The 16,669-nt window shown below is 52.9% G+C and overlaps 1 protein-coding gene across 9 annotated transcripts in view; it reads left to right on the top strand.

The window, feature by feature from the left end:
- SLC43A2 (solute carrier family 43 member 2) overlaps window positions 1-16,669 on the top strand; it is a 57,975-nt gene that overhangs the window by 16,473 nt on the left and 24,833 nt on the right. The window lies entirely within an intron of this gene.

Raw genomic sequence — 16,669 nt, 5'->3', positions numbered from 1 at the left:
CCATGTGCCCGAGGAAGGCAGGAAGACAAAACACTGCCGCCCACTTTCTTTTTTTTTTTTTTGAGACGGAGTCTCGCTCTGTCACCCAGGCTGGAGTGCAGTGGCCGGATCTCAGCTCACTGCAAGCTCCGCCTCCCGGGTTCACGCCATTCTCCTGCCTCAGCCTCCCGAGTAGCTGGGACTACAGGCGCCCGCCGCCTTGCCCGGCTAATTTTTTGTATTTTTTTTTTTTTTTTTTTTTTTTTTTGAGACGGAGTCTCACGCTGTCGCCCAGGCTGGAGTGCAGTGGCGCGATCTCGGCTCACTGCAAGCTCCGCCTCCCGGGTTCAGGCCATTCTCCTGCCTCAGCCTCCTGAGTAGCTGGGACTACAGGCGCCCGCCACCGCGCCCGGCTAATTTTTTGTATTTTTAGTAGAGACGGGGTTTCACCGTGTTAGCCAGGATGGTCTCGATCTCCTGACCTCGTGATCCGCCCGTCTCGGCCTCCCAAAGTGCTGGGATTACAGGCGTGAGCCACCGCGCCTGGCCTGCCGCCCACTTTCTTTTCCTGTTTTCCTCGGCAGCTGTCATCAGGGTCTCTGGGAGCTTCGGCTCGTGGCAGCCTGAACACCAGCCTCCCATGGAACTGCCCCAAACTTTGCCTTTGCCCAGAGCCAGATGGAAATCGCAGGGGAACACCTGGGCTTCTCCTCCTCTTGTTTTCCTCCGTGCCCAGGCACAGACAGTCGCCTGGGCGAGATGTTTCCTCGGGGTACCGAGCACCCCCTTGTTGGAAGCCTCCGGAAATCACAAAATGTGCTGCTTCTTGATGTGGGGGAGGCAGAAGGAAGGTGGGGTTGAAAGAAAGTCAAAAAAGGGGCGAGACTGAGGCAGGAGAATCGCTTGAACCTGGACGGTAGAGGTTGCGGTGAGCCGAGACCGCGGCATTGCACCCCAGCCTGGGCAACAAGATCAAAACTCCGCTTAAAAAAAAAAAAAAAAAAAAAAGGCCGGGCGCGGTGGCTCAAGCCTGTAATCCCAGCACTTTGGGAGGCCGAGACGGGCGGATCACGAGGTCAGGAGATCGAGACCATCCTGGCTAACATGGTGAAACTCCGTCTCTACTAAAAAAAAATACAAAAAAACTAGCGGGGTGTGGTGGCGGCACCTGTAGTCCCAGCTACTGGGGAGGCTGAGGCAGGAGAATGGCGTGAACCTGGGAGGCAGAGCTTGCCGGGAGCCGAGATCGTGCCACTGCACTCCAGCCTGGGTGACAGAGTGAGACTCCGCCTCAAAAAAAAAAAAATTCTATAAGCCTGTCTTCAGTTTGAAATATGTTTCTTCATTATTTAAAAGATGTGCATATACCAGCGTTATTCTTTTTGTTAAAAAAAAAAAAAAAAAGAACTGTGGTAACTTGCCTTTTCTCTTAATGTATCTTTTTTTTTTTTTTTTTTTTTGAGACGGAGTCTCCCTCTGTCACCCAGGCTGGAGTGCAGTGGCGCAATCTTGGCTCACTGCAAACTCCGCCTCCCGGGTTCACGCCATTTTCCTGCCTCAGCCTCCCAAGCAGCTGGGACCACAGGTGCCCGCTGCCACGTCCGGCTAAGTTTTTGTGTTTTTTGTAGAGACAGGGTTTCATCGTGTTAGCCAGGATGGTCTCGATCTCCTGACCTCGTGATCCGCCCGCCTTGGCCTCCCAAAGTGCTGGGATTACAGGCGTGAGCCACCGCGCCCGACCTCCCTTAATGTATCTTTTACATCATTTTCTGTCAGTACTTAGAGATCTGCCTTATTATTAAGCATTTCTGTATTATTCTTTAATATAGATGGACCATCATTTATTCAATCAGTTTCCTACTAATGGACTTTTGGCTTGGTTTCCAATTTTTCCAATTTATGAATGCTGCTGAAGTTAACATCCCTGTACATGTATTTCTGTAAAATAAGTTCCTGGCAGTGGAAGTGCTGGGCCACAGGATTAGCATATTTTAAAATTTAATATGTACTGTTAAATAGCCTTCTAAAAAGGTCATCTGGCCTGGCGCTGTGGCTCACGCCTGTAATCCCAGCACTTTGGGAGGCTGAGGCAGGCAGATCACCTGAGGTCAGGAGTTCGAGACCAGTCCGGTCAACAAGGCGAAACCCTGTCTCTACTAAAAATACAAAAATTAGCCAGGCGTGGTGGCAGGTGCCTGTAATCCCAGCTACTCTGGAGGCTGAGGCAGGAGAATCGCTTGAACCCGGGGGGCAGAGGTTGCAGCGAGTCGAGATTGCGCCACTGCACTCCAGCCTGGACAACAAGAGTGAAACTCAGTCTCTCAAAAAAAAGAGGCTGCCTGCCACCCCAAGCCCACCAGCGTGCACACGAGTGCCTTTTCCTCCATGTCCCTTCCAGTGCCATGTCATTCATCTTTCAAACATAGCCACTCTGATCCGATGAAACATGATATACCGTTTTTAAAATGTATTTCATTATTAGTGAGACAGAGCGTCTTTTCTCCTCTTCATTGGTCATTTCCATTTCTTCTGTGAATTGCTTCTTTGTGTCATTTGTCTATTTTTCTACGGTGCTCTTGATTTTATTATTATTAGTATTTAGTGACTTGTAAGAGCTCTTTCAAATACAGAGAAACTAGTGTTGTTCCCGAGTGAGCAAGAGATCTTACCCTGGGGTTTTCAGGTCTCTACATGGTCCCTGAGTAAGTTTCAGGAGGGCTGTGCACACCCTTGAAATTCCGTGCCAACAAATCGTGTGTAGGTGCCGCTCTCAGCTGTGTCTTTCTGGAGGGGAGGGTCCATTACTTTCACTGGCCTCTGGCAGGTCCGTGTGAAGGCTAAAAACCATTGTGGTGGCCAGGCGCGGTGACTCACGCCTGTAATCCCAGCACTTTGGGAGGCCGAGGCAGGTGGATCACCTGAGGCCAGGAGTTCAAGACCCGCCTGGCCAACATGGTGAAACCCCATCTGTACTAAACATACAAAAATTAGCCTGGGATGGTGGTGGGCACCTGTAATTCCAGCTACTCGGGAGGCTGAGGCGGGAGAATTGCTTGAACCCGGGAGGCAGAGGTTGCAGTGAGCTGAGATCGCACCACTGCACTCCAGCCTGGGTGGCAGAGTCAGATTCCATCTCAAAAAGAAAAAAAAACCCACACAAACCACTGTGGCAGGAGCGTTTCTATTCACTCTTCGCTCTCCCACTGGAGACAAAAAGCTACAGAGGCTAGATAGTGACCAGGCAAGAGAGTGACCTGATCACCATTTAAAGTGTTTGGCTATGAGAGGTCTGTCTAAGGGAGGCTGCTGGTTTGTTCTTCAGGGTTTTCATTTTTTCAGCTAGAGCAGGGGTCAGCAAACCACCATTGCCAGGCCAAACCCAGACCACCGCCTGTTTTTGTAAACAAAGCTTCATGGGGCAGAGCTGTGCCTGTTTGCTCCTGTCTGTGGCTGCTTTTGTGCTATAGCAGGAGAGTTACGCAGTTGTGACAGAGACCATATGGCTTGTAAAGGCCAGGCACAGTAGCTCACGCCTGTAATCCCAGCACTTTGGGAAGCTGAAGGCGGGTGGATCACCTGAGCTCGTGAGTTTGAGACCAGCCTGGCCAACATGGTGAAACCTCGTCTCCACTAAAAATGCGAAAATTAGCCAGACGTGGTGGCGGGTGCCTGTAATCCCAGCTACTCAGGAGGCTGAGGCAGGAGAATCGCTTGAACCCGGGAAGCGGAGGTTGCAGGGAGCTGAGATTGTACCACTGCACTCCAGCCTGGGTGACAGAGCGAGACTGACTCAAAAAAAAAAAAAGTCTACTGTCTGGCCCTTTATGGAAAAAGTTTGCCAACCCTCGGTCTAGAGGCCCCAAGAAGCTGCTACGTCACTGTTCCTCATCTGAGGGCATGTGCTGACACCCACCCTTCACACCCACACCCTCTGGCTGCGGGGCCAGCCCTCCTTCTAAGTCGTCTCTTTCCCCCTCCCCCAGGGCTGGAGGGAGCTCCGTGGGCATTCCCCTGTCCCGTGAGGCCTCTGATGAGGGCTCCAGTGCCGGCTCCTTGAGAACAGACCCCCGAGAGGGAAATGAGGTCAGGAAGGACAGGCCGAAACAGTTGAGCAACACCCTTGGGCTGAGCAGGGCTTCTGCTGAGCAGAGTGGAATCTCATTCCGAGACAACCCAGGCCTTTGGAAAGCAGAACTGTCGGCATCGGCTCCCGGAGACGCCAAGCTCGGGGCACAATGGCACTTTCTGTGTGTGTCTCCCACCCATGTTCTAATTTTGGGGACAAAGGAGTCTCCAGGGTCGCCTTTAGGAATTTCTAACTCCGGCCGGGCGCGGCGGCTCAAGCCTGTAATCCCAGCACTTTGGGAGGCCGGGGCGGGCGGATCACGAGGTCAGGGGATCGAGACCATACTGGTTAACCTGGTGAAACCCCATCTCTACTAAAAATGCAGAAAAAATTAGCCAGGTGAGGTGGCTGGTGCCTGTAGTCCCAGCTGCTCAGGAGGCTGAGGCAGGAGAATGGCGTGAACCCGGGAGGCGGAGCTTGCAGTGAGCCGAGATCGCGCCACCGCACTCCAGCCTGGGTGACAGAGTGAGACTCCGTCTCAACAACAACAACAACAAAAAAGGAATTTCTACCTCCAATCTTCAACAACCATGTTGGGGCCGTGGATAATAGCTCTGTGATAACCTAAGAATCAGGGGGATGGCGTTGCCATGGAAGCCTTAATTTGGGGACTTCCTGGGTCCCAGGGGGCTCTGTGCTGCTTGGGCTCTGGTCTAAATACCGATGACCAGGGTCTGCGAGCTGTTACCCCCGCTGGTGGAGAGGGGGCTCCAAGTGGGCACACGCCTTTTCCTCTTAGTCCAGGAGGAGACGGCCGCGAGCCCTCCTTCCAGGGCCCAAGAAGTCGGCCCCCGTGGTGGCTTTTCCTTCCCAAGTGGAGGCTCCGAGGGGCAAGGGTGGCTCTCATGTCCGTAGGCTGCCCAGTAGCCAGTGCAGGCTCTCCCAGGGCCCTGCGGCACGGGGCCTGGGCCACCACGTAGCATCCGTGGAGGGCGGACGCCAGGTCGCTCCACGGGGGCAGAGCACTCCCCATGGTGTGGAGCCGCAGCCTCCCGCGGGACATCTGGATGGCACTCTCCATGTTTGCTCAACGCCTCACGTTCGTACGGCCCTTTGCGCTCGCTTCATCGGCTGCAGCACAAACACGGCCGGCGGCTGAGGCCGCATCTTTGGGTTGCCACCCTCCAACCCAGAGCCTGGGTTGCTTAGAGATGGCAGCAGCTGCGGCCAAAATTGTGAACCTGCCATTTCCACTCCATTACGCTGACCCCTGTCCCCGTGGGTGGGACGGGGAGTTCCGAGCAGAAGCCACACAGAAAAGGTTTCAAAATGTGGCCAGGCTCCCTGATGAAACATTTCTCTGTGGCTTTTCCCTTTTGATTCCTTCAAGTCTGACTTTAAACCTGAGGAAGACATGATTTCATGGGAGTTGGGATCTGAGGGAAGTGAAGAGGATCCCTCTTCAGATCCTGGCGAGGAGGGCAGGGCGGCAGGTACCCCCAGAGAGGGACAGGAGTTTAGCGCCCCGGCTCAGTAGATCCCGCTTCTGCAGCCAGGAGAGGGTCCCGCGGTGCCCCCCGGCCGGCTCTGGAGGGTCTAAGTACCTGGGGAGCCGGACTCGCTGGTGCCCAGTGCCTGTTCTGCCTCCCCACCTTCCTCTGTTTCTGGCCCGTGCCTTGGGGAAGCTTAGGCAGTCAGCTGCTTGCCGTTGGTTTGGGGAGAATTTGCCATCTGAGGGTTCTGTCTCATGAATTCGCTGCAGCATGTGACCGCGTTCAGGGCTGGACAGAAAGGCCAGTGGCACTGGCAGGGCTGGACCTGGCTGGGAAGGCACGGGAGGTGGCGGGGGAGGGGAGCATATGCCCTTCCTCTCCCTTCAGCACTGAAGCAGAAAGGTGAACACAAGGACCTTCTGGGCAGCGTGTGCTTGGAGATGCCTGGTTGCTGTGGGTAGGAAACAGCCCAGCCTGGCCGAGTCCACCTGTTCCGGGATCCTGGCCTGTGCAGGTTGTACAGAAGTCTGGGTATGTGTCCCAGCCACCTGAGGGCAAGGCTCCCTCTAGAAGGGACCCAAGGGCCAGAATGCCAGCCCCCACCCACCGCTCAGCCCCCCAGCCTCCTGCAGGCCAGGGAGGACTCGGGAGGCCGTGGATGTAGAAAGTCAGGGCCTGGGGTGCCACCGTGGCCCCTTGTTTCTGCCTGCCTGCAATGCCATGGCCTGCCCTGGGCCAAAAGGCATGTACGTCCAGCATCTTAGAGAAGCTCCCCCGTCCGCACTGTCCCAGGGCCTTGGCCCTCCGGGCACTCCTGTCCGGTGACCATGCTCTATGGCCAGAATGCCAGGGGAGGGGCTGCCTGCAGCCGCTGTTTTCCTGTCTGGGAAGGTCACACAGTCCAGCCTGTTTATGCAGCAGCCAGGGGGCTGAGAGAGAGTCACGGGCTTCCCTGTGTGAGTGAGGCCGCATGGAGGCCATGCAGCCCGGGTCGGCAGGACAGGTGCCGCCCACTCCAGCTCTGACCCGCGCGGAGGCGGCAAGGGGGCAGTGGGAAGCACCCGAGGGCTGGAAGCGGGGCTTGCTCTCCCACCTGTGAGTGTGGTGGTGAGTCAGGAAACAGCGTCTGCTGCGTGTCTTCCCCGGCATCTCATTGCAGCACAGCTCTGGCTTCCCGCTTCCCCTCCGCCAGCCCTCGAGGCCCGCACTAGCGCTCTGCTCAGCACTCAGTCCTCACTGGCACTGCAGCTTCCAGCTTCCGAATAGCCATTATGCGCAGCTGAGACCGGCAGAGGCAGGGAAGCTGGGGAGCAAGTGAGCGAGAGGGGAAATGTGGGGAGTGATCCAGATGTGAGGATGACCCACGGGAGTCCACGGGAAATGCCAGCCCACTTGATACTGTGGCGCTGGACCATGGGGAGGTCAGCCGAAGGTGGCCAGCAGGAGGTGAGGGCAGGGGGCAGATGGGTGTAAAAGGAGCTTCAGAAGGAATGTAAGAAATCTCTAGATGGGGACTGGGCATGGTGGCATCCACCTGTCATCTCAGCTACTCAGGAGGATGAGGTGGGCAGATCTGGGCACGGTGGCATCCCCCCGTCATCTCAGCTACTCAAGAGGATGACGTGGGCAGATCTCAGCATGGTGGCATCCCTCCGTTGTCTCAGCTACTCAGGAGGATGAGGTGGGCAGATCTGGGCACAGTGGCATCCCCCATTGTCTCAGCTACTCAGGAGGATGAGGTGGGCAGATCTGGGCATGGTGGCATCCCTCTGTCATCTCAGCTACTCAGGAGGATGAGGTGGGCAGATCTGGGCATGGTGGCATCCCTCCGTTGTCTCAGCTACTCAGGAGGATGAGGTGGGCAGATCTGGGCACGGTGGCATCCCCTGTCATCTCAGCTACTCAGGAGGATGAGGTGGGCAGATCTGGGCACGGTGGCATCCCCCGTCGTCTCAGCTACTCAGGAGGATGAGGTGGGCAGATCAGTTGAGCCGAGGAGTTCTGTGCTGTGTTGATGAGATGTTTCTGCTAAGTTCAGCATCAGTATGGTGACCTCCGGGGGGTGGGGGACCACCAGGTTGCCTAAGGAGGGCTGAACCGGCCCAGGTCAGAAACAGAGCAGGTCAAAAGTGTCCTGCTGTTCAGTAGAGGGATCACGCTTGTGAAGAGCCACTGCGCTCCAGCCTGGGCAATATAGCACGACCTCATCTCTAAAAAACAAATTTTAGAAAATGACTGGCGCGGTGGCTCACGCCTGTAATCCCAGCCTTTGGGAGGCCGAGGTGGGTGGATCACCTGAAGTCAGGAGTTCGAGACCAGCCTGGCCAACATGGTGAAACCCCGTCTCTACTAAAAATATTTTAAAAATTAGCTGGGCATGGTGGCAGGTGCCTGTAATCCCAGCTACTTGGGAGGCTGAGGCAGGAGAATCGCTTGAACCAGGGAGGTGGAGTTTGCAGTGAGCTGAGATCGTGCCATTGCACTCTAGCCTGGGCGACAGAGCAAGACTCTGTCTCAAAAAATAAATAAGGAGGCTGGCCACGGTGGCTCACATCTGTAATCCCAGCACTTTGGGAGACCAAGACAGGCAGATCATGAGGTCAGGAGATCGAGACCATCCTGGCTAACATGGTGAAACACCATCTCTACTAAAAATACAAAAAAAATTAGCTGGGCACGGTGGCGGGCGCCTGTAGTCCCAGCTACTCAGGAGGCTGAGGCAGGAGAATGGCGGGAACCCGGGAGGCGGAGCTTGCAGTAAGCCAAGATCACGCCACTGCACTCCAGCCTGGGTGACAGAGCGAGACTCCGTCTCAAATAAATAAATAAATAAATAAAATAAAATAAAAATAAACCTCTAGTTGAAGGGTGCAGATTGGATCTTTTTTTTTTTTTTTTTGAGACGGAGTCTTGCTCTGCCGCCCAGGTTGGAGTACAGTGGCCGGATCTCAGCTCACTGCAAGCTCCGCCTCCCAGGTTTATGCCATTCTCCTGCCTCAGTCTCCCGAGTAGCTGGGACTACAGGCGCCCGCCACCTCGCCCGGCTAGTTTTTTGTATTTTTAGTAGAGACGGGGTTTCACCGTGTTAGCCAGGATGGTCTCGATCTCCTGACCTCGTGATCCGCCCGTCTCAGCCTCCCAAAGTGCTGGGATTACAGGCTTGAGCCACCGCGCCCGGCCTGCAGATTGGATCTTAATAAGGCACATGTAAAAGCCGTGGGATCCAAACTGAAGTGTGTATTGATCGGGACCACAGGAGACTCCAGAGAGGCAGTGTGGTCTGGGGCTACGCACAGAGACTTGGCCTGGCTTGAATCCCCAGTTTGACCATTACTAGCTTGGGGGAGTCCCTTGACTTTTCTAATCTTTAAGTTTTTTTTGTTTTTGTTTTTGTTTTTGAGGCAGAGTTTCACTCTTGCTGCCCAGGCTGGAGTGCAATGGCGCGATCTCAACTCACTGCGAGCTCCGCCTCCCGGGTTCAAGCCATTCTCCTGCCTCAGCCTGCCGAGTAGCTGGGATTATAGGCGCCCACCACCTCGCCCGGCTAATTTTTTGTATTTTTAGTAGAGACGGGGGTTTCACCATGTTGGCCAGGCTGGTCTTGAACTCCTGACCTCAGGTGATCCACCTGCCTTGACCTCCCAAAGTGCTGGGATTACAGGTGTGAGCCACCGCGCCCGGCCTCATGGTGTTTTTTGACCAATAAAAGTTTTTAAATAGGTGGTCAAAAGTGTGTTTCAGCTTTTAGGGAGTACCTAGCATTTGTGTCAAATGAAATCTCTCTGAAGAGAACCTGAAGGATGACCTTGACCAGTGAAACCCAAAGCGTAAACATCCTGACAGCAGTCAATGTGTGGCCACAATAGAATAACAAGTACGGGAGAAGAAAGGCTGTCTCTGTGACACTAATTATCTATTTAAAGGGGAATACTAATTTGTGTTTTATCCTGTAGTTGGCTTCCTTTTCTTCCTCCCAAAGCTGTGGTGCCTGCCAGAGGACACTTCCCTCATTGACTGTGCCCAGGAACAGCCTGATCAGAAGATTTTCCTTATGATTAAGTCATAACACATATAATAGCAACTATTGTTAATACCCTATTTATGATCTTTAAAACCCTCGGCTAGGCACGGTGGCTCACGCCTATAATCCCAGCACTTTGGGAGGCCACGGCAGGTAGATCACCTGAGGTCAGGAGTTTGAGACCAGCCTGGCCGACATGGTGAAACCCTGTCTCTACTAAAAACACAAAAATTAGCCAGACATGGTGGCACGTGCCTGTAATCCCAGCTACTCGGCAGGCTGAGGCAGGAGAATCACGTGAACCCAGGAGGTGGAGGTTGCAGTGAGCTGAGTTTGCGTCATTGCATTCCAGCCTCGGCAACAAGAGCGAAACTCCATCTCAAAAAACAAAACAAAACAAAATACCATGAATTAAGAAGTTAAGTGACAAACTAGGAAAATGTATTCATAGTATAGAGAACTGTGAATATCTTTATTTTATTTTTATTATTTTTTGAGACAGAGTCTCGCTCTGTCACCCAGGCTGGAATGCAGTGGCACGATCTCGGCTCACTGCAACCTCTGCCTCTGGGGTTCAACGATTTTTCTGCCTCAGCCTCCCAAGAAGCTGGGATTACAGGCACCTGCCACCACGCCCAGCTAATTTTTTTATTTTTAGTAAAGACGAGGGTTCATCATGTTGGCCAGGCTGGTCTCGAACCCCTGACCTCAGGTGATCCACCCGCCTCGGCCTCTCAAAGTGCTGGGATTACAGGTGGGAGCCACTGCACCCTGCCTGTGAATGTCTTTAATACATAAAGAGCTTTCACAAAATCAATATACAAAGATTGGCCGGGTGCAGTGGCTCGTGCCAATAATCGTCGCACTTTGGGAAGCTGAGGTGGAAGGATTGCTTGAGTCCAGGAGTTCACGCAGCCTGGGCAATAGAGTGAGACCCTGTCTCTATAGAAATAAAAGAATTAAAACAACGAAAGCCGAAGGAGACCTTGCTGCGCAGCCCTCCGCAACTTGTGCACCCTCGTCGACCCGCGCGGACCTTCAGGAGGGCGGCACATGCCTGGGGTACTCTAGGTGCAGGACTCTGGCTCCATAGCACGTTTGCATTGGTTTGGCCCTTCGGTAGGGTGGTCACCGCTGGGGTAGTGTCAGTGCAGGACTCTGGCTCAGTAGTGCCTTTGCACTGGTTTGGACCTTCGGTAGGACGGTCACGTCTGGGGTAGTGTCGGTGCAGGACTCTGGCTCAGTAGCGGCTTTGCACTGGTTTGGACCTTCGGTAGGGCGGTGACACCTGGGGTAGTGTCGGTGCAGGACTCTGGCTCAATAGCGCCTTTGCACTGGTTTGGACCTTCGGTAGGACGGTGACACCTGGGGTAGTGTCGGTGCAGGACTCTGGCTCAGTAGCGCCTTTGCACTGGTTTGGACCTTCGGTAGGGCGGTGACACCTGGGGTAGTGTCGGTGCAGGACTCTGGCTCAATAGCGCCTTTGCACTGGTTTGGACCTTCGGTAGGGCGGTCACGTCTGGAGTAGTGTCGGTGCAGGACTCTGGTTCAGTAGCACCTTTGCACTGGTTTGGACCTTCGGTAGGGCGGTCACGTCTGGAGTAGTGTCGGTGCAGGACTCTGGCTCAGTAGCGCCTTTGCACTGGTTTGGACCTTCGGTAGGACGGTCACGTCTGGGGTAGTGTCGGTGCAGGACTCTGGGTCAATAGCGCCTTTGCACTGGTTTGGACCTTCGGTAGGACGGTCACGTCTGGGGTAGTGTCGGTGCAGGACTCTGGGTCAGTAGCGCCTTTGCACTGGTTTGGACCTTCGGTAGGATGGTCACGTCTGGGGTAGTGTCGGTGCAGGACTCTGGCTCAGTAGCGCCTTTGCACTGGTTTGGACCTTCGGTAGGACGGTCACGTCTGGGGTAGTGTCGGTGCAGGACTCTGGCTCAGTAGCGCCTTTGCACTGGTTTGGCCTTGGCTGCCAGCACTGGTTGTTTCCGGTGGGGTTGTCGGCTGTGTGAAGCAGGCCATGTGCGTCTGTGGCTGTGGAGCTCTCTTCAGCAGTCCTGAGTGCTTATTAGCTGTCTCGGGATCCAGGAAACATTTGGGTTTTCACAGCTACAGCTGGAGCCTTGGCGGGCATACGGGAATGAGATTCTGCCACTCTGGAAGATGCGTGCCCACAGGTTTAACTGCAGTTTGCTGATGGTCCCCCAGCCTGGAATTAGCATGTTGAACAGACCCCTTTGGTAACAGTCTAGTTCCAGCTTGGACCTAAGAAGAATTAAAAATCAGCAAACTTCCACTATTTTCAATGTCTTAAGAGAAATAAGTGCAGCATTTCTGCATTTCTGACATTTTACTTAAATAAATAAATAAATAAATAAAACCACCAAACTGGGAGAGGTGGAAAATCAGTCATTACCACACCAGCCCTACAGAGGCAGCAAATATGCAACGCGATTCTTGTATAGTGATGTTATCTTTTCTTTCTTTATCTCTAGGTAAAATCTCAAGGGTAAAATGTTAGTTGTCAACACTGAGGGCCCTGAAACCTCATTCCTCACTCAGAGGAACAGTGTGGAAAAAAAAAAAAAAAAAGGTCTGGACGTGGTGGCTCACGCCTGTCATCCCAGCACTTTGGGAGGCCGAGGGGGGCAGATCGCTTGAGGTCAGGAGTTCGAGACCAGCCTGACCAACATGGTGAAACCCCGTCTCTACTAAAAATACAAAAATTAGCTGGGTGTCATGGCAGGCACCTGTAATCCATCCCAGCTGCTGGGAGGCTGAGGCAGGAGAATCACTTGAACCTGGGAGGCAGAGGTTGCAGTGAGCCAAAATCACACTATTACACTCCAGCCTGGATGACAGAGCCAGTCCCTGTCTCAAAAAAAAAAAAGGAAAGAAAAAAAAAATCTCTTATGAGATTTAAAATGTCTGTTCTTTTGCTCATCTTAGAGCACAAACCTACTTTGAAATTATGTGGCCGGGCGTGGTGGCTCACGCCTGTAATCCCAGCACTTTGGGAGGCCGAGGTGGGCGGATCACAAGATCAGGAGATCAAGACCATGGTGAAACCCCGTCTCTACTAAAAATAGAAAAAATTAGCCGGGCGCAGGGGCGGGCGCCTGTAGTCCCAGCTCCTCGGGAGGCTGAGGCAGGAGAATGGCGTGAACCCGGGAGGCGGAGCTTGCAGTGAGCCGAGATTGCGCCACTGCACTCCAGCCTGGGCGACAGAGCGAGACTCCGTCTCAAAAAAAAAAAAAAATTATGTTAAATGAAATATTGGAAGGGCACGGTGGCTCACGCCTGTAATCTCAGCATTTTGGGAGGCCAAGGCGGGCGGATCACTTGAGGTCAAGAGTTTGAGACCAGGCCGGGCACGGTGGCTCAAGCCTGTAATCCCAGCACTTTGGGAGGCCGAGGCGGGCGGATCACAAGGTCAGGAGATCGAGACCACAGTGAAACCTCTACTAAAAATACAAAAAATTAGCCGGGCGCGGTGGCGGGCGCCTGTAGTCCCAGCTACTCAGGAGGCTGAGGCAGGAGAATGGCGGGAACCCGGGAGGCGGAGCTTGCAGTGAGCCGAGATCGCGCCACTGCACTCCAGCCTGGGCGACAGCGCGAGACTCCGTCTCAAAAAAAAAAAAAAAAAAAAAAGAGTTTGAGACCAGCCTGGCCAACATGGCTAAACTCTGTCTCTACTAAAAATACAAAAATTAGCCAGGTGTCCTGGCAGGCACCTGTAGTCCCAGCTACTCGGGAGGCTGAGGCAAGAGAATCGCTTGGACCCGGGAGGCGGAGATTGCAGTGAGCCGAGATTGCATCACTGCACTCTAGCCTGGGTGACAGAGTGAGACTCCATCTCTCAAAAAATATATATGTATATATTCAATTAATATATAGTTTACTCTAAAAAAAAAAAAAAGCAAAGAAAGAAAGATTAATATCGCCATAGAAAAAAAGGACAAATATAAATAATGTTCTTTCTTTCCTTTTTTTTTTTTTTTTTTTGAGACGGAGTCTCGCTCTGTTGCCCAGACTGGAGTGCAGTGGCCGGATCTTAGCTCACTGCAAGCTCCGCCTCCCGGGTTTACGCCATTCTCCTGCCTCAGCCTCCCGAGTAGCTGGGACTACAGGCACCCGCCACCTCGCCCAGCTAGTTTTTTTGTATTTTTTAGTAGAGACGGAGTTTCACCATGTTAGCCAGGATGGTCTCAATCTCCTGACCTCGTGATCCGCCCATCTTGGTCTCCCAAAGTGCTGGGATTACAGGCTTGAGCCACCGTGCCCGGCCTCTTTTTTTTTTTTTTTTTTGAGATGGAGTCTCGCTCTGTCGCCCGGGCTAGAGTGCAATGGCACAATCTCGGCTCACTACAAGCTCCATCTCCTGGGTTCACGCCATTCTCCTGCCTCAGCCTTCCCAGTAGCTGGGACTACAGGTGCCCGCCACACATCCAGCTAATTTTTTGTATTTTAGTAGAGATGGGGTTTCACTGTGTTAGCCAGGATGGTCTCGATCTCCTGACCTCGTGATCCGCCTGCCTTGGCCTCCTAAAGTGCTGGGATTACAGGCGTGAGCCACCACGCCCAGTCAAATGATTTTTTAAGTTGTAGGAAAATGTTGAAAATCATTAGTAAAAGCTTTTTGTTTTTTTGAGACGGAATCTAACTGTGTTGCCCAGGCTGGAGTGCAGTGGCTCAATCTCTGCTCATTGCAACCTCTATCTCCCAGGTTCAAGCAATTCTGCTGCCTCAGCCTCTGGAGTAGCTGGGATTACAGGCATGCACCACCACGCCCGGCTAATTTTCTGTATTTTTGGTAGAGACGGGGTTTCACCATGTTGGGCCAGGCTGGTCTTGAACTCCTGGCCTCAAGTGATCCACTTGCCTCCTAAAGTGCTAGGATTATAGATGTGAGCCACTGCGTCTGACCTCAGGGTGATTTTTACTTTATTCTTTTTATACTTTGCTCCAAACATTTTGCAATGGACATGCATTACTTTTCCTTTCTTTTTTATTTTCTTTTCCTTCTTTCTTTCTTTCTTTTTTTTTTTTTTTTGAGACAGAGTCTCGCTCTGTCACCAGGCTGGAGTGCAGTGGCACCATCCACGATCTTAGCTCACTGCAACCTCCACCTCCTGGGTTTAAGCAATCCTCCTGCTTCAGCCTCCCGAGTACCTGGGACTACAGGCGCCCGCCACCACACCCAGCTAATTTTTTGTATTTTAAATAGAAAAAATACAATGTTGGCCAGATGGTCTCGATCTCGCCGCCCACCTCGGCCTCCCAAAGTGTTGAGATTACAGGCGTGAGCCACCGCACCCAGCCCAGGCATTGCTGTTCTAAGGAAAAGATCATAATTAAAAATACAAGGTGTTGGTGTTGGTTTGAAGGCTACCTAGTGTGGTTCCCCTAGGCACTCTACTCCCCTAAGGAATGGCCCTGCTGACCAGAATAACATGTTGGGAAGAATTTTCTTGGTGCTGGTAAGAATGTTCCAGGCGGCAAGAGGCAGGGCATCAAAGGGAGCGGCTGGGAGGCCCCTGCCCTGTCCAGGACTGAGGGCAAGGGCCTCATCCATGGACAGGTGGAGAGTCGGCCTCTTCCCCAGGTCTGCTCTTCCCCATCCTGGATCTAGTGTTGGAGAAAAGACTCCGGAAGACCAGGCAGGGCCACATGGTCACCCCAGGCCCCTGTGGCGCTGTTGGTCTGTAGCCTAGGTTAGGGTTAAGGCAGGCTTGTGATTAAAAAGGTAGAAGGAAAATGCCTAGCTAGCAAGCTCTCTGCTTTTCCAGAACATTCTCCAGCTCTGTTGAAAAGTTTGAGACACTCTTTTTGCCCAAAGGTGACTGCAGCAACCCACGTGTTAACCTCACCTAACCCTGCACCAAGGGAGCCAGGCTCTGGGCTTCCGTCTGCCCTTCTGGTTGGGTTCCAAGCCTTCTTTGGGCCCTTCTCTTTCTTTTTTGGAGACAGAATCTCGTTCTGTCACCCAGGCTGGAGTGCAGTGGCGCGATCTCGGCTCGCTGCAACCTCCACCTCCTGAGTTCAAGCGATTCTCCTGTCTCAGCCTCCTCCTGAGTAGCTGGGACTACAGGCACCCACCACCATGCCAGCTAATTTTTGTATTTCTAGTAGAGACAGGGTTTCACTGTGTTGGCCAAGCTGGTCTCGAACTCCTGACCTCACGATCCGCCTGCCTCGGCCTCCCAAAGTGTTGTGATTATAGGTGTGAGCCACCACGCCCGGCCTCTCTCTCTTTCTTTCTTTCTTTCTTTCTTTCTTTCTTTCTTTCTTTCTTTCTTTCTTTCTTTCTTTCTTTCTTTCTTTCTTTCTTTTTCTTTCTTTCTTTCTTTCTCTCTCTCTCTCTTTTCCTTCCTTCCTTCCTTCCTTCCTTCCTTCCTCTTTCTCTTTCCTTCTCTCTTTCTTTTCTTTTCTTTCTTTTCTTTCTTTCTTTCTTTCTTTGCCCTGGCTGGGGTGGATGCCAGGCAGGAACACTTCTCTCCTTCCACATAAGCAGAACAAATATCTGGATTCTCCCTGGGGTATATATGGCCACGGAGATGCCTTTGCTACGCTGCTGCCTCGCTGAATTTGTAACGAAGCAGCCCAAATATGTGAGCTTGGGAACTGAGGCATGGCCTTTGAACCGCAGCATTCCTGGGAAGCCGGTACCAAGAGTAAGATTGCTTACCCGGGTGTGCCTGGGCACATGTGAGCACATCACATTTCTTTTGTCTTCTGTGGGAAGGGATTTCTTTTCATTTCTTCTTTTTCTTTGAGATGTAGTCTCACTCTGTTGCCCAGGGTAGAGTGCAGTGGCAAGATCTTGACTTACTGCAAGTTCCGCCTCCCAGGTTCAAATGATTCTCCTGCCTCAACCTCCCAAGTAGCTGGCATTACAGGTGCCCGCCATTATGCCAAGCTAATTTTTTTTTTTTTTTTTTTTTTTGAGACGGAGTCTCACTCTGTCGCCCGGGCTGGAGTGCAGTGGCACAATCTCAGCTCACTGCAAGCTCCACCTCCCGGGTTTACGCCATTCTCCTGCCTCAGCCTCCTGTGTAGCTGGGACTACAGGCGCCCGCCACCTCGCCCGGCTAGTTTTTTGTATTTTTTAGTG

The sequence above is a fragment of the Macaca fascicularis genome, chromosome 16 (genome assembly GCF_037993035.2).
Source record: "Macaca fascicularis isolate 582-1 chromosome 16, T2T-MFA8v1.1".
NCBI classification, from domain to species: Eukaryota; Metazoa; Chordata; class Mammalia; order Primates; family Cercopithecidae; genus Macaca; species Macaca fascicularis.
Note: the sequence above shows the minus strand (reverse complement) of the source record. Positions and strands in the feature narration are given on the sequence as shown.